Here is a 23,934-nt window from a genome sequence, read left to right on the forward strand (position 1 = left end):
TCTACTTTTGCCCGATACGCTCTCACATCACACAATGTTCATGCTCTGGTCAAAGCCAGGATGTTTGCCAACCTTTATCTTTTTACTTAGCTCTTCTCAGGACTCCCCAGTCTCTTCAAGGGTACACGGATATCTGCTCAAGGTCAATGTTAAACTCGCATTCTGATCCCTCGGACCAGCCAAGGTTTCCCACAGGATAGAATACCCTGTTGGTCAGTTTTGGGTCACCTGTCCTGTCCGCTCCTCCCTCCAGGTGGGACCCCACTATGCTTTTCCGCTTCCGACCCTCCGACGGGGCAAATAACAAAGTTGGTTGGCCTTGGGGGTTATAGCAATAAGTATAAGCAGGAGCCTCTCTGCATCCCATGCCTGGGCATCAGCTATAAACAATTGGTCTGATCTCTCTGAGAGAGTGAACACTGTCTGCACAATATGCAGTTAATTTAGTAGTTAGAAGAGGCCCCGCTAAGAAGCGAAGTTACTGAACAAAATTGGTTCTGTTTTACCTCAAACCAGGACAGTCTCCATCCACAACCTTGGGGGATTCCTCATATACAGGGGTGAAGAGGTGGAGGGTCAGATGTACACATGCGGCACGGGCTGCGTTAACCCCCACGCCTCCCACTGCAGGAATGACCGCAGGCAGACGCACTGTGAACCAAACATCAAACCTTTAATGAATTAAGAAAGAGAGAGAGATGTGGGAGAGGTCTGGGGCTGGAGTGGGTGGGTGCGGGTCGCATGCGGTGGGGATGCGTGCTCCACGCCTTCTCTATCAGCCCATGAAGAGAGGCTGGGGGAGCGTGGGGCACTTTGCCCCCCAGCATCCCCCAGGGTTCTGGGTCGCTTGGTGGCCATGGTGTTGCCATCTGCCCTCCATTTGTTGCTGCCCATGTGCTGCCTGCTGCTGCCCACTGCGGCACCGTCCCGCTCCGGCGTTCCCTCCCACAGGGGTTTGGAGTGTTTTTCCACCTGGCACACCACCGTCTTCCTCTTCTTGGGTGGGATGTTGGCCCACGGGGAGGTCTCTTGCGTCCTGGGGGTGCCGTGTGGCACGGGGCGCTTGGCCTGCTTGCCACCCGCCTCTCCCGATCTAGGCACAGCCTGGCAGGAGACAACGGCTGGTGGCAGCAGCGAGCGGGTCAAAACCTCCTGGGACTGCCTCCTCAGCAGCTCCTCCAACAGTTGGGCCATGCGGGGTGGCCGATGCTGGGGGACAGCCGGGGGTCTGGCCAGGGTTTTTGGCAGCGGGTGACAGAGGGTTCTCAGCAGGGAACTCTCTGGAGGACTCTTCAGGGGATCATTCCAGGGACTCTTCACAGGACTGTCCTTTAAAGTCTTCTCTGAACTCTCCGCAGAGCTCCCCTTGGAAGTCTCCAAGGGACTCAGTGGCAGCCAGGTGGGGAGGCCTGCCGCCACCCCACCCTGCTTGCCCTTGGGGTTCTGCAAGGGGGTGTCTGGCACTCCCCAGAAGGGCTCATTATCCCCGAGCATTGCTTACACCAGGCGGTCCTTGGAGCAGTCACCCTCCACCCCAGGCTCCAAGAAGTCATGGACTTTGTTAAAGGAGGTGGAGCTGGCAAAGCTGTTGGGGTCATCAGGGAAGGTGTTTTTGCCAACTGCCAGCATCACCACCACCACTAGCTCCTTGTTGCAGCCACCCTCTGCCCTGTGCTCCAAGAGGTGGGGAAGCTTGTTGAGGGAGGTGGTCAATGTTCTTTCGCAACATCTCTGTGGTTTTATTCAGCTTCATGGTGACCAACCGTGGCCTCTACGGCCAAGAGAGCACCAAAGTGGTCTTCAGCGCCAGACAATGGCCTGGAGGTGGTCCCCTCGCCCACCGGCTGGACCTAACCAGGGGTGTCCATGGAGGGACAGCTTTGCTGGTTTTGCTGCCTCGGCTCGCTGGTGGCCGTTGGAGGGCCCCGTAGGCGGGCTCCTTGAGCAGGCTGACCTCAGAACTCGTTGCCGATAATACGGCTATTACAGACGTTATGAAGGCCGAGGCTTCACGAGGATGGGAGGACTCGGCCTTCACTGCCTTCAGCACTGTGCGTTCGGTGAGGATTTTCTTCACTATTCCTTCTCCTTCTCTTCCTCCTTCTCCTTCTCTTCCTCCTTCTCTTCCTCCTTCTCCTCCTCTTCCTCCTCTATAGGACTGAGGGTTGGCTGCCATCTCTTGGCTCTGCGTCCATGTCGTCTTTTGGGCATTGCTTTGCCCTTGGGTTGGCTGGTCATGGGTTGGTTTGTGTCGGAGGAGACCCTTGGGACCACCAACCGCCGCCTGGAAGGACACAAAGGGAGAGGTCTACCTGAGGACACAATGGGTTTGGGGCTGCTTTCTGCCCCTCCCCATGAGCCACGTGCCTCCTCATGTAGCCAGCAGCAGGTTGGCTGAGGAAACCCCCTGTGCCGGGACCCTCATCTGACACACAGCTGTCCCATTGTCCCTAGACCACGCTGGGGCTCTCCTGAAGAGCTGGAGAAGATCCAGCCCTGTGAAATGGGGGTGTTCCCGGCAGCCACATCCCACCCCTCCAGGTGCTGCCTTCACCACGCTTGGGTGGTGATGACCAAGGAGCGTTCAGGGCTGGGGAACGGGCTCTTGCTGGGTCAGAAGATCATGGAATGGTTTGGGTTGGAAGGGACATTTAGAGGTTCATCTAGTCCAACGCCCCCCGCTGTCATCGGCAGGGCCACCTTCCAGTAGACCAGGTTGGTTCCAGCCCCATCCAACCTGACCTTGAACACCTCCAGTCAGGCTGATGGAATGGTTTGGGTGGGAAGGGACCTTTGAAGGTCCATCTAGTCCAACACCCCTGCCATGAGCAGGGAAGTCTTCAACCAGATCAGGTTGCTCAAAGCCCCATCCAACCTGGCCTGGAATGTCTCCAGGGATGGAGCGTCTCCCACCTCTCCGGGTAAAATGGCCCTGTGTGGCCGCCCACCCTGAGCCTTCAGCCTCACCTGGCCAGAGACCTTGTCCTCTTCTTCTTCTGCAGCTCCAAGATTTCCCCGAACTGCGGTGTTTTGCTTTGAGTCGGGCTCGGAGCAGCAGGAAAGGGAAAACCGGGAAACCCCACTGGAACCAGAAAGAAGACACCTCCTCAGAAGAGCGTCGCTGTGACGCTGCCAGACCACCCAGGGACACGCAGGGGGTGCTCAGGCCCCTTCCCAAAATGTCTGAGGGTTGGACATTCTGCTCCTCTAGCAGCCCCATCGTGTCCTCCCCAACACCAGCACCATTTCCAATGTGGTTTTCCGACTTCATCATCATCATGATGGTCAGGAAGGAGGAGCCGGGTGGTGCCGGGGAGGGGACAGGTGTCATTTCTGAGGGGAAGAGGGGGAGGAGAAGGCCTTGGCCCACCATCCTCCCACTGTACCCTTGGGCACATCCCACCCCGGGGCTCTCTTTTGGTGACACCAACAAATCGTTAGGACAAAAGGCCCTCAGGAGTTGGCCTGAAGCTTTGGGACAAGTCGGAGCCTTTTGGCGCTCAGCGTCGGCCATTTCCCCACAACATGGCAGAAGTTGGCTGCCCGTCCCATGGAGAAGAGCTGGGAGCTGCTTTACCTTTCCCACCTTGCTGGAGAGGTGGCAAACTGTCTTTTCTCATCTGCACATCCTCACCAGGGACTTGTCTCGAGGTCTTGAGGAGAGCCCTGGGTGGGTGTTTGGACACACACTCCATCACAAACCTGGAAAGAAGGAGAAGACACCCATATGACCCATGGCACCACCAGCACTTGCCACTTGCTGCGGCCATCTGCCCGCAGGCAGAGTTTGGCATTGCCATGAAGGCCATTGTCTTCCCAAGTCTACCACATCCCATCCCCAAGGACGGGCCTGGGAAATGGAGTCGCCCAGCAAAGAAGTCCAGGCCACCACGGGAAGAAATGTCACCCAAATTCCTCTGTCTTTCCCCTCAGGGCTGCCTTATGGGAGTGACTGCGGCCTGGGGACATCATCAAGAGTCGCCGCCTGGTGTCCCCAGGACACCCGCAGCGGCACAAGGAAGAGATGCTACCTTGGGTGTTGGCATCAAAGAGCGGCTACAGCCGCCAACGTACTCACTTGGGAAAGAGGATGACATGGCCGGAGAAGCTCAGTGAGGCCACGGGTACCACTGGGGACACAATCATGTCCAGCAGATGGGGGACCTGCAATGGAGGAACACAAAGATTCAGGACATCCTCAAGGCGGTTGAAGCACTGCACACTGGAGGATGCCAAAGACAGCAGGACATCCTCAATGTGGTTGAGGGTCTCAGTGTTGGAGGAGGGCAAAGATGGCAGGATGTCTTCAGCATGGCTGAGCCACTCAGTGTTGGAGGAGGCCAAAGATGGCAGGACATCCCTCCACGTGGTTAAAGCACCCCACATTGGAAGAGGCCAAAAACGGTGGGACATCCCCCACATGGCTGAGGCTCTCAAGTGTTGGAGGAGCTTGAGGCAGCAAGTGTTGGCAGGACCGTAACTCTCACCTGGACCGAGTGGCTGAACGTGTCCTGAGGGACCCCACACAAGCAGTGCCAGAACACTGCCGTGGGACCGCACGCACCACAGAGAAACCAAAATGCTTACCTTGAAGACAACCTTCTCCAAGTTCTCCTTCCCAGACAGCCTCTCCAGGAAGCTGCGGTAGAATTTCACGTGCACTTTCGTGCCTTCGATGAGGAGCACCCCCACCTCCCTCAGGATGAGGGCCACATTCTCCCCCTTCCCCAGGCAGTGTGAGAGGAGGGTCGTGGTGCCTTGGATGCAGTCCACCACTTTCTGCCGGGACACAGCGGCTGCCACGGCCACCTTGGAGTACTTGAGGGGCTCCAGCTCCTTGTTGCCTGGAAGAACCACAGGAGAAGGATGGAGAGGCTCACCCGGTGGCCCGTGTCCTACAGCTTGTGCGTCACAATCATTGCATTGCCCCAAAAAAACTCAAAACCACTCAATTATTGGACTTTGGAGTTGCTTCAGAGAAGATGACTGTGCAGTCAGCCATCTTACCGGGCAGGTAGTCCTTGTTGTCCATCAGGTTGTGGACAACAGCAAGGTTCCTGGCCAGGTGGAACACCGGCTTCTGGATAGTCACGGTTTCATCTCCGACCTGGACGCGTTCGAGGACACTACCGAAGGAGCCAAGGGTGGGAATTCGGACGCCCTGCAAGTGGACGAGAAGGGTGGGAGGGTGAGGACTGGCTAGAGGGAAGATCTGGAGGTGACCTCCCCCGTCCAGGGATGGTGCTTCAGGCTGGATCCTGCCCTCTCCCACCGTTTGGAGGCACGAGCTGGGCGGTGGGGAGAACTTTGGGGAGGAGATGTTGAGTCCTTCCCCTCCTCAGGAGAAAAAAACAGCACTGGAGTTTGGGCAGAACCAGGACGAGGCCATCCCGGGGGGTCTCCAGCGACCAGGATCAGCCCTACCAGAAGTGACACCAACATTGCACAGGCCCCGTTTGGCCGTCAGTGGGGACTTTTGGGGTGAGGTTCCTGTTTTCTGAGGAGTTGAAGGGTGAGAGCAGGCCACGCCCCAGGGGGATCCCACCACCCCTCATGGTGCATGAGGAGGACGCGGGTGTTGCACCACCTTGTGGAGCAGGAGTTGGTCTTGAATGTAGCCAGCCACTGCATCCCAGACGGCCGTTCGCTCTGAAAAAACAAAGAACAACCAGGTCAGGCCCCATCTCCACCAGCTCTCAGGTCCACCCCAAACATCTCCCCCTTGAGCCGTGACGCAGTGGCAGACGCCAAGTGTCATGGCTGGCTCCGAAATGGTGACAAGCCCTTGAGTCTTGGCTGCCGGAGAGGTGGCTGCGGTTGGCCGTACCTTCAGCGGTGACGCTGGACATAGCGAAGGTGTGCTCCATCCCATCCCAGAAGTCCATCTTGGTCCGCCTCACGCTGGCGGGTCGGTTCTTGGTGGCGACAGCCATGTTAGAGGTCATCTTATGGATGTTCCTCCAAAGTGTGGGACCCACCACCCGGTGGGCCCTTTTATACCCCCTGAGTGGGTGTGCCACGCACCTCTTGTGACATCAGGGTGACATGTTCATCGCTGATTGACTGACCGTGGTGACACGGCAACCGCCAACCTCTGGTGGGGTAGCCATTAGCAGGGAGAGCTTCAAGCAGCTCAGGATGCTCCAAGCCCCGTCCAACCTGACCTCGGACCTTCCAGTCATGGACACACAGACTGGTTTGGCTTGGAGGGGACATTTGAAGGTCCATCTCGTCCAACCTCCCCTGTCTTCGGCAGGGGCATATTCCAGTAGAGCAGGTTACTCAACGCCCCATCCAACCGGACCTTGGATACATCCACTCAGACCCACAGAATGGTTTGCATTGGTTGAGTTGGATTTTTGGGTGGTTTGGGTTCCAACAGACCAGGTTGGTCCCAGCCCTGTCCAATCTGACCTTGAACCCCTCCAATCAGACTCATAGAAGGTTTGGGTTGGTTGAGTTGGATTTTTGGGCTGGAAGGTTTGGGAACCAGTAGAGAAGGTTGGTCCCAGTCTCATCCAGCCTTACGTTGGACACTTCCAGTCATAGACCCACAGAACGGTTTGTGTTGAAGGGGACCTTTGAAGGTCCATCCAGTCCAACCTCCCCATCATCGGCTGGGACACCTTCCAGTAGACCAGGTTGGTCCCAGCCCCATCCAACCTGACCTTGAACACCTCCAACCGGACCCAAAGAACAGTTTGGATTGGATTTCTGGGTGGTTTGGGATCCAGTAGACGGGGTTGGTTGCAGCCCCATCCAACTTGACCTCAGACACTTCCAGTCATGGACCCAAAGACTGGTTTGGGTGGGAGGGGACCTTGGAAGGTCCATCCTGTCAAATCCCCCAATCACTGCAGTGGCCGAGAATAAAAGTAGTGCCATGAGTGGGGCGGGTGCTCCTGCGTTATTGTATCTCATCCTATTGTATTATTTTATCTCTTTCGTTTATTTTGTTTTTTCCTTTATGGTATTTTATTTTATGTTATTTTATTTTGCTCTATTCATTTTATTTTTCTTTATTTTATTTTATTTTATTTTATTACTTTATTTTAATTTATATTTGATTTTACATTTTACTGTATTTTCTTTTCCTTTATATTATTTTACTTTATTCTCCTTTATTTTCTTGTACGTTATTTTCTTTTACCTTATTTTCTTGTATAATTTTATTTTACATTACTTTATTTTACTTTATTTTACTTATTTTTTTCCTTTTTCTTTATTATATTCATTGTTTTACTTTATTTTATTTTATTTTATTATATTCATTATTGTTCTTTATTTTATTTTCTTTATTGTATTTTTTTTACTGTATTTTTTTTCTTTGTTATTTTATTTTACGTTATTTTATTCTTTATTTTACTTTAATTTTATTCCATTATACTTTATTTTACTTCATTTTATTCTATCCTATTCTATTTATTTTACTTTATTTTACTATCTCCTCCCCCCGTCCCCTCAGCAGCCCCACATTCCCCCCTCCCCGCCCTTCACCCCCTCTCCCCTCTCCTCCCCTGGGACACGGATTTGGCCGTTCCAGACTGTCCAGGATGGGCACAGGGGGAGGGGTCTTGGAACAGGGCAAAAAAAATCCCGTGGAGGGAAACCCGTGACCCCCCCGCAAGTACATCCCCCACCGCCCAAACCCATCTCCCACCCAAATACACCTCCAAAAATTACCCCCCACCCCCCCAGTCCCATACCCCACCCCATGACCCCCACCCGAATGGGGGAGGGGGGGAGGAGGAGAAGGGGGCGGGGCCACGCTTGGTCCCTCCCCCAGTGGAAGTACCATGATTGGGGAGGGGAAGGGCAGAGGGGGCGGGGTCTGTGCTTACGAGGCTCCGCCCCCCCGAGGTGGGACTGGTCAGAGAAGCTGTCCCCGGAGGTCTGACACAGCAGGGACACCCTGGCTCCACACCTCCCCAACCCCACCATGTCTCTCCTCAGCCACCTGGGACTCGCCTCCCTCTGCCTCCCATCACCCTTCTCCACCGCACTCTGCAGCTGGAGGTCACAGCTCCTTTGCACCAGCGCCCACTGCTTTCCTTAGAGACCGGGCGGCACAAAGGCAAAGAGGGATTCTTCCGAGTTCTGAACGAACAGAATGAAACTGATAAGATTTACCCTTAAAACAAAACACGCTCCTCAACTGTATGCCACGTACAAGCTGCCACCAATGAGCTTTAACTCCCACAAGGCATAACCGTGGAAGAAATGTTTTTGCCAGAAAACAAATTGAAAGATACGCACAACTAAAGAGTTTTCTAAACAGAGAATTCAAGAGACTACTGAAAGATTGGCGAGCTTTTAACTGCCTGAAGGTCAAAGCAGCACCGGGATTGTGGAGAGGTGTCTGAGTGTTGTAAGAGGAAAGGGAAGGGAAACCTAGGGAGCAATCGCAAGTGCTTCTGTGCAGATGCGCTGCTGGAAAGGTGCCTTCAGACATGGTCAGTTTAGTTCGGAGAGGTGGAAATGCGTGAAAGGTGAGGGAGATTAAATGCAGAGCCTGAGAGAGAGAGTCCTGACAATGCAAAGAGAGGGGAAGGTCCATAGCTCTCCTCTTGCACATCTTGAAAACTCTTCATATGGATCTTACGGGAGAACACTGACTTGTCATTAGAAGTCTTCACTTGTTTCAGCTGATGAGCTCGTGCTCATACACGTGTCAAAATGTCTCAGGCTTCCAGGCAGCGCTCTGCTGTCTGACCATCAGTACCCAGTGGTACCTCCAGAGGACCCCGTGTCTCTGAAGCACGTGCCTGGGCCTGGCCGCTGTCCCCGAGGAGCTGCTGGAGACCAGAGCCCCTGGGAAGCTGCAGCTGGAGCCTGGGCAGAGGGTCCCAGGCACCTACAGTGGCACCACTGTCCGTGTCCCTGTAACTGCATCCCACCCCAATTTTATCACCACTCTCTTCCCAGAAGAGAAGTAAGAGAGAAAAGGAAGGAGAGATTTATGGGTTTTAAGGAAAACTACAACTAGAAATGAAGCTCTAGGTTATTCTTAGTTTAAAAAAAATAAACTCAGCATTGGTGACAGTTAAGACTTTGCTTGAAACTTTTGAAATCCTGCCTTCGCACGGGTGTGAATTTGTAGTTCATATTCACTCTACGTACACGTAACTCACCCAAATCCGACTGCTTGTCGGCACTTGCATGGTTTCCGAAGGCACACACACTGACACTGACTATAAGGAAATGATCAGGTATCTATTTCCTGTGAGTGCCCAGGCCACAGTTGTGTGAGGCATTGCACAAGCATCCAAAATCAATGCACCGCTGCGGCAAAGGCCGACAGCTTCCTGGGCTGCATTAGGAAAAGCGTTGTCTCCAGCTGGAGGGAGGTGATCCTTCTCTTCTCCTCAGCACTGGTGAGGCCACATCTGCAGTGCTGTGTCCAGTGCTGGGCTCCCCAGTTCAAGGAAGCTCAGGACCTCCTAAAGGAATTCCAGCAAAGGGCCCCAAAGCTGATTTAAGGGGCTGCAGCATCTTTCCTAGGAAGGAAGGCTGAGAGATCTGGGGCTGTTCAGTCTGGAGAAAAAATGGCTCAGGGAGACCTTATTAAGGTGTCTCAATGCCTGATGGGAGGGAATGAAGGCAAGGGAGCCAACTGTACCTCAGGAGTTCCCAGTGAGTAGACTCGGAAGGTTGTCAAACCCTGGAACCACTGGAACACTGCAACCGCCCAAAGAGGTTGTTAACTCTCCACCAATGGAGATCTTCCAAACCCTCAGGAGTTCCCAGTGAGCTTTGAATTTTGAGGGTGGACAAACACTGGAACAGGTGTCTCATAGAGGTGGTGGAGTCTCTAATAACGGAGTTATTCAAAACCCACCGAGAGAAGGTCCTGAGCAACCTGCTGTAGCTGACCCTGCCTCAGCTGGGGCTTGGACTACACGGTCTCCAGAGGTGCCTTCCAACCTCACCCATTCTGTGAGTGTAGAGGACAAAAGTAAGACAGAAAGAAATGAGAACAGATCCCCTTGGCCACAAACACCTTGGTCTCCTGTGGAGAGGACCTGTGATGAAGAGAGGAAACTTATAATGAGGAAGGAGTAGCAGAGATGGAGTGTTATGCACTGACTGTAATCCTCCATTTCCCATCCCTCGTGTGCCTCTCCAGGTGGGAGTGAGAAGAAGAAATGCAAATGCAAACGAAGGAGTAATTTGAGCCTAGGGAAAAAAAAAAAAAGTGGGGTGGGGGAATGGTCTAAAATATTTAGTCATAGTTTCTGACTGTCCGAGTCTACTTGACTTGGCAATGAACTGATAATTTGTAAGTGATTTCCCTGTCTTTGTTTTGACCCATGATCATCTTTCCCCTCGTATCATCTTGAGGAGGGGGAGCGAGTGAGCAGCTTGGTTGTTGTCTGGCTGCTGGTCACGGTTAACCCACCAGAGGACCGCATCAGGACTGCTGTGCCCGGCATGGGGCTCCCAGCACAAGAAAGAACCTGGCAGACTGGAGCGAGTCCTGCAGGACAAGGAGACCCCGAGAGAGCTCAGAGCTCCCTCAGGGCCACACACTGGAGCAAGGAGCCAGGCCAGTTGGTGGGATCTCAGTCAATGGAGATTTTCACTATTAGCTGGGACACGGCCATGAGCACCTGATCTTGCTGGAGGTTTCTGAGAAAGGCCTTGGCTGAGAGTCCAGCTGTGGACAGACCTGTAGGACTTGGTGTGTAAGAATGTCAGTAGGAAACTGGTTTCCATTCTGTTAGTACTGGCTGTGGAGCTGGGTATCACTGAGCCACAGGGGGAGGACAGAGGTGACTGTGCAGAAAGGTCCCTTGTCAGGGTTGGGGTGTACGGTCAGAGATGGCAATGGCCGGTGTGTGGACTGGTCTGGGATAATTTTCCTGGGGCAGGATCTCTGGGGTGTCCAGGAAACATGGCACAGGCCAGGCCCCTCTCTTTTGAGCTTTTTCTTCCTTGCTCCCTTCACCGTCAGCCCTGACTGGGACCGCTGGCTGTCCCTACCCTGCACGCTCACACAGCTCAGCTCCACACTGGCATTTTCCTCTCCCGGGCTCTTTCCAGCCCAGCCCAGCAAAGCAGCCCAGTTGGGACTGGCCCCCCAGCACTGCCCACCGCAGGGGGCTGCAGAGCTCTGGGCGTTCGACCACAGCCCCAGTCTCTCTGGAGGGCACAGCAGGGCTTGGGGGGCAGAGAGAGGTCTCAGCCTTCCCATCAGCCCCCGGCTTGTGCTTGCAGGGACGGCACAAGGAAACAGAGGCCACTCACTCTCAGGCTCTTCTGCATTCGTATTGTAGAAGATGCTCAGTCCCCACAGCATATAACCTCTTCTCTGCCCCGACCGAACCAACTCTGCAGGACAGCACGACTGCCCTGGGCTTCCTCAGGCAGTTCCTGTATCTCCTATCCCGTATTATAGCAGCTTTCCAGTGTGTGAAGTCCGCCTACAAGAAAGCTGGAGAGGGACTATTTAAGGGGGCATGTAGTGATAGGACGAGGGGTAATGGCGTCACACTGGAAGAAGGCAGATTTAGATTAGATCTCAAGAAGAAATATTTACTATCAGAGTGGTGAGGCACTGGAAGGGTGGATGGCACTGGAGGCACAGGAAAGTTGTGGCTGCCCCATCCCTGGAACTGTTCAAGACCAGGCTGGATGAGGCTTTGAGCAAATTGGTCAAGTGGGAGGTGTCCCTGCCCATGGCACGGGGGTTGAACTAGATGATCTTGAACATCCCTTAACAGCTATGATCTATCCAGACTCCCTTCCCTCTTCCTGCTGTATATTTCAATGGTGGTACAATTCACTTCTTTTTCATTCAATGAAGTTTAAAATGTGATCCACTATTCAGATGATGTGATCCACCATTCAAAAATTCTCAAAATTTGGGGATGAAATCACAAATTCAGGAGGTACTTCTTTCCCGGGAAACAAACTTTGGAACAGGGGCTGTAGACACTCATCACTGAAGGTGAAGTCACAGGTTTGTTTACAAAAGATAGCCGAGTGACTTCAACTTAAATAATTTGTTTGACTGATTTCCTAAACTCTGAAGGCAGTCTCATTTTATTGCAGAAAGTTACTCTCGAGTCTAGCGAAGAGAAACCAGACAAAACTCTTCACTAGATTAACTGCAGTGTCTATATGTATATATTCACATTATTATTTATTCCCTTTTTGTGAACTGTAGTTAAACCATTGACTGTATCTCACTCAGAGATGAGAGATTCAGAGTGATGGAATGAATTGCACATTCCCAGAGCCAAATCCACCACTGGGGACCCGAGGGACCCCAGATGGGACCGACAGATGCTCCCCTCTACCCCTCTACAAAGAGAGAGGCAGAGGAGGAAAAAGAGACTTACGAGTTTAGAAGAAACCAAACTAATGAAATATTAATAATAAAATAAAAAGAAATAATGAAAAATATATACAAAACCGTATCAAGCTCCCGAGATGACAGTCACGTCACTGGCTGGCACTGGGGCAGTCCCAGGCTGGACTCAGTGACGGACGGGAACTGGATTCCGGATCCGGAGTCAGGATTGGGATCACAGGCAGACGAACAGAGTCCTCCTCAGACGTCAGCCATTGAAGGAAGAGCCCGTGACCCTTTGATCCCTCAGCTTTTCTACTGAGCATGAGGCAGATGGGATGGAATACCCTGTTGGTCAGTTTTGGGTCACCTGTCCTGTCCGCTCCTCCCTCCAGGTGGGACCCCACTATGCTTTTCCGCTTCCGACCCTCCAACGTGGCAAATGACAAAGTTGGTTGGCCTTGGCTGTTATGGCAATAAGTGTAAGCAGGAGCCTCTCTGCATGCCATGCCTGGGCATCAGCTATAAACATTGGTCTTATCACTCTGAGAGAGTGAACACTGTCTGCACAATATGCAGTTAATTTCAGTTGTTAGAAGAGGCCCAGCTAAGAAGCGAAGTTACTGAACAAAATTGGTTCTGTTTTACCTCAAACCAGGACATTCCACCCCTTATTCCATACCATTTGCATCTTGCTCAGATTACTATTGCTTTTATACATCAAATTTACACACACACAGTTATATATGATATGGATATATGCTGGTCACTCATCTACGGTTTATGTTTATATACAAAATTTTAAGTCCATTTAGTTCATGATTGCAGGATCTCATCTCAGGGCAGGAAAGATGGTACAAAATTCATTCTGGTTCGTGCCCATGGGTAGCATGTTCATCTTGAAGAGCTTGCTGGACGCCACTTGATGAAGTTAGCTCAGGTTTCATCACCACTGTGTTATTCTGAAAAACACTTATTGAACACTGTTAGTATTATGTAGTGATCAGCATCATACTGCTCAGGATTGAGTATTCTCACCAAGGGTTAAATTCCCTTGAGGTACACATTGAACTTCTCCATCCTTCAGCATCACCCACCAAGTACATCCAGGTCCTTGGGCAAAAACAGTCCCACGAATGGGTTTGCTTTTGCCTGAAGCAGGAAAAACCCAAACAGTTTTCCCTAACAAATTCCTTTCATGCACCACAGGGACTTTATCCCCTTCTACAATATGTAAAAGGTCTGATTGAGCAGGACCAGCTCGATTGAAGGATCCCCTGGTGTTAACTAACCAGGTAGCTTGTTGTAAATGCTTGTCCCAATTTTTAAAGGTTCCACCTCCTATAGCTTTTAGGGTGGTTTTTAACAGTCCATTGTATCGCTCAATCTTCCCAGAAGCTGGTGCGTGATAGGGGATATGATATATCCACTCAATACCATGTTCTTTTGCCCAATTACTTATAAGATTGTTTTTAAAATGAGTCCCATTGTCTGACTCAATTCTTTCTGGCGTGCCATGTCGCCACAAGACTTGCCTTTCAAGGCCCAGGATGGTATTCCGGGCAGTGGCATGAGGTACGGCATGGGTTTCCAACCATCCGGTGCTTGCTTCCACCATTGTAAGCACATAGCGCTTACCCTGGCGAGTTTGAGGGAGTGTGATGTAATCAACTTGCCAAGCTTCCCCATATTTATATTTCAGCCATCGTCCCCCATACCACAAAGGTTTTAACTGTTTAGCTTGCTTGATTTCGGCGCATGTTTCACAGTCACGGATAACCTGCGCAATAGCGTCCATGGTTAAATCCACCCCTCAGTCACGTGCCCATTTATATGTTGCATCCCTTCCTTGATGACCTGAAGTGTCATGGGCCCACCGAGCTAAGAATAGTTCACCTTTATGTTCCCAGTCCAAGTCTGTCTGGAAAATTTTAGCAGCCTGATCCGCTTGCTGATTGTTTTGATGTTCCTCAGTGGCCCGACCCATGGGTACATGGGCATCTACGTGACGTACCTTTACGACTAGGTTTGCTAGCCGGTCGGCAATGTCTTGCCACAGCTCAGCAGCCCAGATGGGTTTACCTCTGCGCTGCCAGTTGCTCTGCTTCCACTGCTTTAGCCACCCCCACAGAGCATTTGCCACCATCCATGAGTCAGTATAAAGATAGAGTATTGGCCACTTTTCTCGTTCAGCAACGTCCAATGCCAGCTGGATGGCTTTTACCTCTGCAAATTGACTCGATTCACCTTGTCCTTCAGCAGCTTCCGCGACTCGTCGTGTAGGACTCCATACAGCAGCTTTCCACCTTCGCTGTTTTCCTACAATACGACAAGACCCATCAGTAAACAAGGCATACTGTTTCTCGTTATCTGAGAGTTCATTATATGGTGGAGCTTCCTCAGCACGTGTCACCACCTCCTCTGGTGGCATCCCAAAGTCTTTGCCTTCAGGCCAATTTGTGATCACTTCTACGATTCCTGGGCGATTTGGGTTTCCTATTCGAGCTCGTTGCGTGATTAAGGCAACCCACTTACTCCAGGTAGTATCGGTGGCATGATGAGTAGAAGGAACTTTACCCTTGAACATCCAGCCCAGTATTGGTAATCGGGGCGCCAGGAGGAGCTGTGCCTCAGTACCAATTACTTCTGAAGCAGCTCTAACTCCTTCGTATCCTGCCAAGATTTCTTTCTCAGTTGGAGTATAGTTGGCCTCGGAGCCTTTATATCCCCGACTCCAGAATCCCAGGGGTCGACCTCGAGTCTCCCCTGGTGCTTTCTGCCAAAGGCTCCAGGTAGGGCCATTGTCCCCGGCTGCGGTGTAGAGCACATTTTTAATGTTCTGTCCAGTTCGGACTGGTCCAAGGGCTACGGCATGCACAATCTCTTGTTTAATTTGCTCAAAGGCTTGTCGTTGCTCAGGGCCCCACATAAACTCATTTTTCTTTCAAGTCACTTCATAGAGAGGTTTCACAATCTGGCTATAACCTGGAATATGCATTCTCCAGAAACCCGCAACACCTAAAAAGGCTTGTGTTTCCTTTTTGTTAGTAGGTGGGGACATAGATGTTATTCGGTTAATTATATCCATTGGGATCTGGCGACGGCCATCTTGCCACTTGATTCCCAAAAACTGGATTTCTCGTGCAGGTCCCTTGACCTTACCTCTTTTAATGGCAAAACCTGCTTTCAGAAGAATCTTAATTATTTTCCTACCTTTGTGGAAAACTTCTTCTGCTGAATTACCCCACACAATGATGTCATCGATGTATTGTAGGTGTTCTGGAGCTCCACCCTTCTCCAGTGCAGTCTGGATCAGTCCATGGCAAACAGTAGGGCTGTGTTTCCACCCCTGGGGCAGTCGATTCCAGGTGTACTGGACACCCCTCCAGGTGAAAGCAAACTGTGGCCTGCACTCTGCTGCTAAAGGAATAGAGAAAAAGGCATTAGCAATGTCAATTGTAGCATACCATTGGGCTGCCTTTGACTCCAATTCATACTGAAGTTGTAGCATATCTGGCACAGCAGCACTCAGTGGTGGTGTGACTTCATTCAGGCCACGATAGTCTACTGTTAATCTCCAGTCCCCATCAGACTTTCGCACTGGCCATATAGGGCTGTTAAAGGGTGAGCGAGTTTTGCTGATCACTCCTTGGCTCTCTAGCCGGCGAATCAGGTTATGGATGGGAATCAGGGAGTCTCGGTTGGTGCGATACTGTCGTCGATGCACCGTGGCAGTAGCAATTGGCACCTGCTGATCTTCAACCTTCAGCAGTCCCACAACAGAAGGGTCATCTGAAAGACCGGGTAAGGTAGACAGCTGTGTAACATCCTCAGTCTCTACAGCTGCTATACCAAAAGCCCACCGATACCCTTTTGGGTCTTTAAAATACCCTCTCTTGAGATAGTCTATGCCAAGGATGCACGGAGCATCTGGACCAGTAACAATGGGGTGTTTCTCCCATTTATTCCCAGTTAGGCTCACTTCAGCTTCTAATACAGTCATTTCTTGAGATCCGCCTGTCACTCCAGAAATGGTGACAGTTTCTGCCCCTTTATGATTCGATGGTAATAGGGTACACTGTGCACCAGTGTCCACCAGGGCTTTATACTTTTGTGGCTCTAATGTGCCAGGCCATCGAGTCCACACAGTCCAATAAACTCGGTTGTCCCTCTCCTCCTCCTGGCTGGAGGCAGGGCACCTCTAATGTTGACCGTAGTACCTACGATTATCAGATCGGTTCCTACCTGGTCCGTAGGATCGCCTACCGTAGGTTGGAGCAGCCTTCTTCCTGTAAGAATCCTTTCTCCTATCTGCTTCATTTTGCAGCTCAAGCACCCGTGCCTGTAGGGCTGAAGTAGGTTCTCCATCCCACTTCTTCATGTCTTCTCCATATTCACAGAGGCAAAAACACAGGATATCTCGCATCGGGTTTGATTTGTCTTGAGTCGGAGGGTGCTTTTTCTCTTGAGTAGGAGGGCGTTTCCTCTTAGCAGCTGCAACATGAGTCTGTACAGGGAAAGAATGGAGTTTTTCCTCCACCTTGGTTAGTTTATCAAACAGTTTATCGGTTTGCTCAACTAATCTCTGGGTCATTTGCTCTATTTTCTCAGTCAGTTTCTCAGTCATTTTCTCGGTGGTCACAGTCAGCTTTTCTATGGCTGCCACAGAAAAGGGACGAGAGAGACTGTCTTCATACTGTCGTACCTTATTAACCACTTCATTTACAGTTGGTGTGTCAGTATCGGATCCTCCCCAGACCATTGTTGACAATGTGTGGGAATATGTTGATGGTGCACTTTGTAGAAACTTTTTTAGCATAGATCGTTTGCATGGCATTTCCTCAGGGTCTACAATCCCTTGCCCATCGCTATTAATCACCTCTCGCACAGCCAATTCTCTCAGGTACTTAATACCTTTTTCCATGGTGGTCCATTTACTTGGACGGCATTCGATATCATCCTTAAAGGGATACCTGCGCTTTATGGCTGACACCAGTCGCCTCCAGAGACTGAGAGTGCTTGTCTTTCTCCCAATCTCTTTATCAATACCTCCATCCTTGGCCAGGTTTCCGAATCGCCTAGCTTCTCTGCCATCTAAATCTAGGGTATCTGCCCCACTATCCCAGCATCGGAGCAACCAGGAGACAAGTGTTTCACCTTCATGACGACTAAAGTCCTTCCTGAGATTTCTCAGATCCTTCCTAGAGAAGGATTTAACAACTCCCTCTACATCTGAGTCCTCCTGTGGTGAGGCTGCCCCAGAAGGGGCCTCTCCAGCATCTGCTCTAGAAGGACTCTCGCCTTTGTTTTCAAAGGTCTCTTTCCCTTATCTGGTCTTGAAGGACCCTCCCCTGGATCTTCTTCAGAACTCTCCCCCAAGCTATCTGACTTGAGGCGGTCTTTGTCGTAAGGGGCAAGGGAAGGAGTTGACCTCCTCTTCTTCCTCCTGGTTACCGGGGCAGCTTGTACCGATTTTGATGGAGTTTGAGTAGGTTTGGTACTGGTTGTAGTGGCTGCAGTAGCTTGTGCCGGGACGGGCGGCGGAGGGGCCGGTGTTGTTGCGGTGGGGGGGGCGGCTGCCGGTGGTGCCGGTGCCGTTGCAGGCGGCGGCGGTGGTGCCGGTGCCGTTGCAGGCGGCGGCGGCGGAGGAGGCGCCTGTGCCGTTGCGGTGGGGGGGGCGGCTGCCGGTGGTGCCGTTGCTCTGGGGGGGGGCGGCTGCGGCCGGGCCGGGCGGGGCCGCGGTTCGCACCGCTGCAGATCGCCGAGCGGCTGCGCGGGTCTGAGTGGCGGCAGCGCACGGTACCCTACAGCTCCCCCTGCACAGATGTTTCACATGAAACCACCCCTGCACCACATTCAGGAGCATCAACAACAAAATCACGATCTTAACAAGGTACCAGTCCTTATCCTCAGAGCCCAGAAGGCTTCCATGCCCCAGCTCTGAGGGTGTCACATCAGCATAAGTATCAAAGGGCGAAGTAAACATTCCCCAGGTAGAACCGACAGTATAGTTAATAACAGAATCCATCACCTGATGCCCGAGATATACAGGTAGAGCTGTTACCCAACTCATCGTGTTATACATCTGAATTGCGAACCACACCAACATAGCACCTTTAAACCTTCCCATAACAAGACAAAGAATAAATGAAGTTTGCAACGCATTTGACAGGTTAGACCAAGCTGACTGCATTAAAGTCCAACAAAGCTGTTTAAAGGCATGATACATGATTTCGTCTAAGAACGACATGATGCAAGCTGTCTGTTCTAATCTCTGAGCAAGTTGGAATTCAAACTATTTGGACAATTTATCACAGCTCTGGTGGAGCACTGTTCGTGCCCCACGTTGGGCGCCAATTAATCTGTCGTGGTTTAGGCCAAATCCACCACTGGGGACCCAAGGGACCCCAGACGGGACCGACAGATGCTCCCCTCTACCCCTCTACAAAGAGAGAGGCAGAGGAGGAAAAAGAGACTTACGAGTTTAGAAGAAACTAAACTACTTTAATGAAATATTAATAATAAAATAAAAAGAAATAATGAAAAATATATACAAAACCGTATCAAGCTCCCGAGATGACAATCACGTCACCGGCTGGCACTGGGGCAGTCCCAGGCTGGACTCAGTGGCGGACGGGAACTGGATTCCGGATCTGGAGTCAGGATTGGGATCACAGGCAGACAGAGTCCTCCTCAGACGTCGGCCATTGAAGGAAGAGCCCGTGACCCTTTGATCCCTCAGCTTTTCTACTGAGCATGAGGCAGATGGGATGGAATACCCTGTTGGTCAGTTTTGGGTCACCTGTCCTGTCCGCTCCTCCCTGCAGGTGGGACCCCACTATGCTTTTCCGCTTCCGACCCTCCAACGTGGCAAATAACAAAGTTGGTTGGCCTTGGCTGTTATGACAATAAGTGTAAGCAGGAGCCTCTCTGCATACCATGCCTGGGCATCAGCTATAAACAATTGGCCTTATCACTCTGAGAGAGTGAACACTGTCTGCACAATATGCAGTTAATTTCAGTTGTTAGAAGAGGCCCAGCTAAGAAGCGAAGTTACTGAACAAAATTGGTTCTGTTTTACTTCAAACCAGGACACTTGTCAGCTGGGCACCCGGCGGCGGCACTGCAGTTTTGGCGGTGGGTTGTGTGTGCCAGAGCGCCTTTTAGCACCTCCTCGGGCACATTTCTTTTCCCTCGGGGCTGAGATTTAACAGGGCCTTCTCATCTGGCCAGCTTTCCATTGCGCTCATTAATAGAGGTTGCCATTAGAATACCCTGGGAATCTTTGGATGGTTGTGCTTGCGTTGTTAAGTTTTGCGGGTTTGACCTTTGTCATTGTCTGGATCTGCGGTAGAGGGAAACGTCCGGCAGAGACCCCGCCGGCTCCTACTGGCCACAGCCGCCACCGGCCTCTATGGCGGGCAGTGATCCCATCCAGACTCCGCCGGCTGAGATCCTGCCGGCTCCTACGACAGCCCCCGCCGCCCCCCTGCAGTACACCGTACCGGCACAGCCCCCGCCAGCCCCCCCAACGGGCATCCCGCCTGCACAGCTCCCGCCAGCCCCCCCAATGGGCATCCCGCCTGCACAGCCCCCGCGACATACATCATCCCTGCGCAGCCCCTGTTGGCCCTGTGACAGACACTGATCCCATCCAGACCCCACCGCCTCCCACGACAGCACCCGCAGCTGCAACAAGGACCAGACCTACTCTGACCGTGGTGATGGCTGATGCAGCTGAGCTACAGACACAGTCAGTCGGTGCCGGTATCAGTCACCTCTGTGCATAAGAGGAAACGTGCAGTAGGGCCAGACAGCAATGGGCAACCAGGGACATCATACAACGAAGGAACAGAGGAAACTACTCCATCATTAGCCCCAAGTGAGCTGCAAGACATACGTAAGGATTACGGCTGTCAGGAAGGTGAGCAAGTGATTCCTTGGCTACTCCGATGCTGGGATACTGGAGCCGAGAGTTTGGAGTGAGATGGTAGAGAAGCCAAGCGGTTGGGACCATTGGCTAAAGATTCGGGTATTGACAGGGCTCTTGGAGGACCACCACAATGCCTCACCCTCTGGAGGCGACTCTGTGACGAAACGGGAAAAAAGGACTTCACTGAGAGGTTCAAATTAACAATTTCTTTGGACTTCGCTCACAGGTCCAATACATCACTATTGCAAGTTCTGTGTGTGCGATGGCGATTACACTATTGCGGTTTAGAAGCAATTAGAGGGATCCACTATTGCGAGCTACAAATGCCCCCGACAAGTAGCAACACAAACCACAAGGGCGCTAGATATTAATGCCTTAGAAGAGTGCACCAGTCACAAACTCAATAGCATGGCATATACCGTACGGATGTTTCTTAGTCACTTACCCTCTCTCTCTCAGGTGAGGTCGCTCCATCCCGGGGAAGTTACCCTGTAGAGCGTCCTGGATGGGGGGGACGGATCTCCTAGGGGCCAGCTGTATCCTTGGAGGATTCCCCATTTGTCTCCCCAGACCCTGCGGTTTATATTTCCTGACTCGGTGAGGGTGCAGGATTATGCCTGAGTGGATTACACTGTCTGGGATATTTCCCTCTGGTGGTGCCATAGCGAAGTCTCTGTCGCCAATTTGTGATGTCCGGCGCTCAACGTCACGGGAATAGTGGTGGGATGGGACTCGGGGCATTTTGTTTGTTAAGGGCCATTTGGTTTTGGTTGTTCTGTGCCATCTTGAGATAAGCCCGGGCTGAGCTGTTTTGCAGCTCCCCCCAAGTTCTCTCTGCACAGCCAAGGCACGGCGGAGATGGAGCTGAGTGGGATGGCAGCTCCCTGCCTCTCACCTCTTGTGCTCTGAAACCGGCTTGGCTGGCTGCTCCCACACAGGGAGGCGTGTGCATCATGAAGCCCGCACTAAAGCGGGGTGGGGGCAGTTGGTTAGCAAAGCCAAAGTGGTTATTAATGGTTATTAACAGCACACTAATTACGCCCATGTAACTGGGAAGCTCAGATGCCCCCTAACCACCCCCCCGGTGCTTCTCTAGCCAGGCGAGCGCTGGGCGTCCCCCCCGCAGGAGAGGAGCGCACGTCCGGGGTTGGGTGGAAGGGCATCACCCAACGGGGAGAGGACCAAGATGGGGTTTGGGTGTCCCTTGGGGTGGCTGGGTAGGGCTGCTGGGGGCTGCCACAATGAGGGACACCCCCACACCTTTCTCCATGGCTCCCAGAGCTCTGCTCCCTCCCTCCCAACCACCCATCCAGTGCCACCGGAGAGGTGGTGTCCCCCCTCCTGGGGCAGGCAGGGGCTGTGCCACCCCATCTAACACCTCAACGCACCAAAGCACTGCACTGGGGGAGGGACTCTGTGCCTGGTAGCCCCGTGCTCCCCAGCACTGTAAGGATGGGGCTGAGCCCCCACCACGGCCACCCTGTGCGCAAGGACCATGTCACAGGGCACATGGCAGCGTGCCAAGTGTGCAAAGCTGGAGGAGGAACATCTCCTCCAGCCGCGCTGAGGGCAGCAACAGTGTCACTCGCACTGTGGCTCTACCCACGCTCTCCTGGCAGCACAGGAAAGCGCAAGCTCATCACCTCCCAAAGGCCACTTCCTAACGAGAAGCGAGGCCCAGCTCCTGCACAACACAGCTGGCCCAAAGTGGGCTGATTCTGCCCCCTGGGGTGGTCTCAGGGGAGCTGGTGGGCACATATGGACATGCCGAAGGGCCAGAGCCCACCCTGTGACGCTGTAGGCAGAGGGGACAGTGGTACCTGGACAATGTCCCCACCGCCTCACACACGGAGGCTTTCAGCAGTCACAGCCACCCAGGCGCTGCCAAGGGGGCAGCAGGGGCTCCCCACGGGGGGTTTACAGAGCACAGAGAGCATCCGTACACCACTAACCCCTCTCCAGGGGCGGATTTTCGGGATGCTGCTTGCTCATCTCACTGCTGAACAACTCCCCGATTGCCCCTTCAGCACGTTGTGACCATCGCTTCGTGGCTTTTGTGCTCCGATACTCATCCTGGCTCCAATCCTCTTCCTGGGGGATTGTGAGGGAGCAAAAGACCACATCGCTACATCCAACTTTTTCTTCAGTTAAATAAAAAAAAAAGAATAAATCACCCTCTGTCATTATCAGGTAGAGTTTCGTTCCAGTCAGGCTCTTTTTATTAAAATAAATATTTAAATTATATAAAGAAATAAATATTTCTCTTTTCACATTAAATAACTCCCTGGAGACAGCAAAAAAAAAAACAGACAACCCAGAGTTACTGTCTCCAAAATAAGGATGGTGGGAGGGGAATAAACCATCTTAACTTCTACTTCATAACCTAAAGAGGAAAATTCGTCTAAGAAATGTAACTAAGATCTAAGAAATGTAACTAAGATCTAAGAAATGTAACTAAGATCTAAGAAATGTAACTAAGATCTAAGAAATGTAACTAAGATCTAAGAAATGTAACTAAGATCTAAGAAATGTAACTAAGATCTAAGAAATGTAACTAAGATCTAAGAAATGTAACTAAGTTAAGAACTCTAATTGTCCACGTGTCACAGCAGCTGTTGATGGATTATCTCCCACACCATCTTCTTGCGCGAGTATGGCATGTGAGTCTGAAAAGAGAAGAGAAATCCATTAAATAACGACATCACGGCAGAAAGAGGCGGAAAACACGCATAAACGCCCAGCGGAGTCCTTAATAGGATGTTCCCTTTAAGAACTGTCAGCCATTTGGGTACAACACCCCACGCGGCTCCTAAGAGGGTGACACGACAACCCAACAAAACCAGATTGACTTGACCGCGCGACAGCTTACAAGCATGCTAACAAAAGACCGGTATAAAATAAAAATAAGCAGCGGCAGTATCTTGCCCAAGAGGAATCTCACCAGCAGCAGCTCCCAAAGGCGGGGATGGAGAACCACAGCTCTGCCCTGCCCAGGCCACTTGGAAGTTCTGACCCCAGCAACTACGCACCGAAACGGGGCACAAAACCTCAGTCCCTGCCCCAGACACAATTAAGAGCTGCTGCGTAACCTCCCTGGCTCCTGTTCCTGCGCGAAAGGGGCTGGAGGGGTTTATGACCTTCACTCACCTGGGTGAAGTTGAACGGTTTCTCTCTGGAGATGTAATCTGCGTATTTGCACATAAAGACGACGCAGTCGCTTCCGTTCAGCTGCTGAGGGATCTCCTAAGGAATGCAAAGAAGATGGAGGATTTCCCTCTGTCTCAAAAGAAAAGCAACTCGGAAGTAGCGCACATTACCCACACCGACACTGCGCTCACCGCACACTCCTGACCCTACTTGCGTAATCCCCAATACCCACTCCCGCCCACGAGGAACAGACCCAGTTCACTGCGCACCATCCCTCCCCTCTGCCTCCCGGACTCGGACACTACAACCCAAATTCTTGGCAGGCCCAGAAGGGGCAGCAGCCCTCCTCCCTGCGAGGCCTCTCGAGGTTCGCACGGCGTCTTTCTCAAGTGACCTTTCTTAAATCCAGTCTGTAGGGACCGCTTTTTACTATTAACTCCTCGAGAAACATCAGCTCAACCCTTTGCTTTGTCACGTGCCAGGATCTGGGCCCCAAAGAAGCACTTACAGTTCCCGTTTCAAACCCAAGTGGTGCTCACGTACACGTGGCTCCATGCTG

This window comes from Vanellus vanellus (assembly GCF_965231255.1).
Source record: "Vanellus vanellus genome assembly, contig: HAP1_SCAFFOLD_40, whole genome shotgun sequence".
Classification (NCBI taxonomy): domain Eukaryota; kingdom Metazoa; phylum Chordata; class Aves; order Charadriiformes; family Charadriidae; genus Vanellus; species Vanellus vanellus.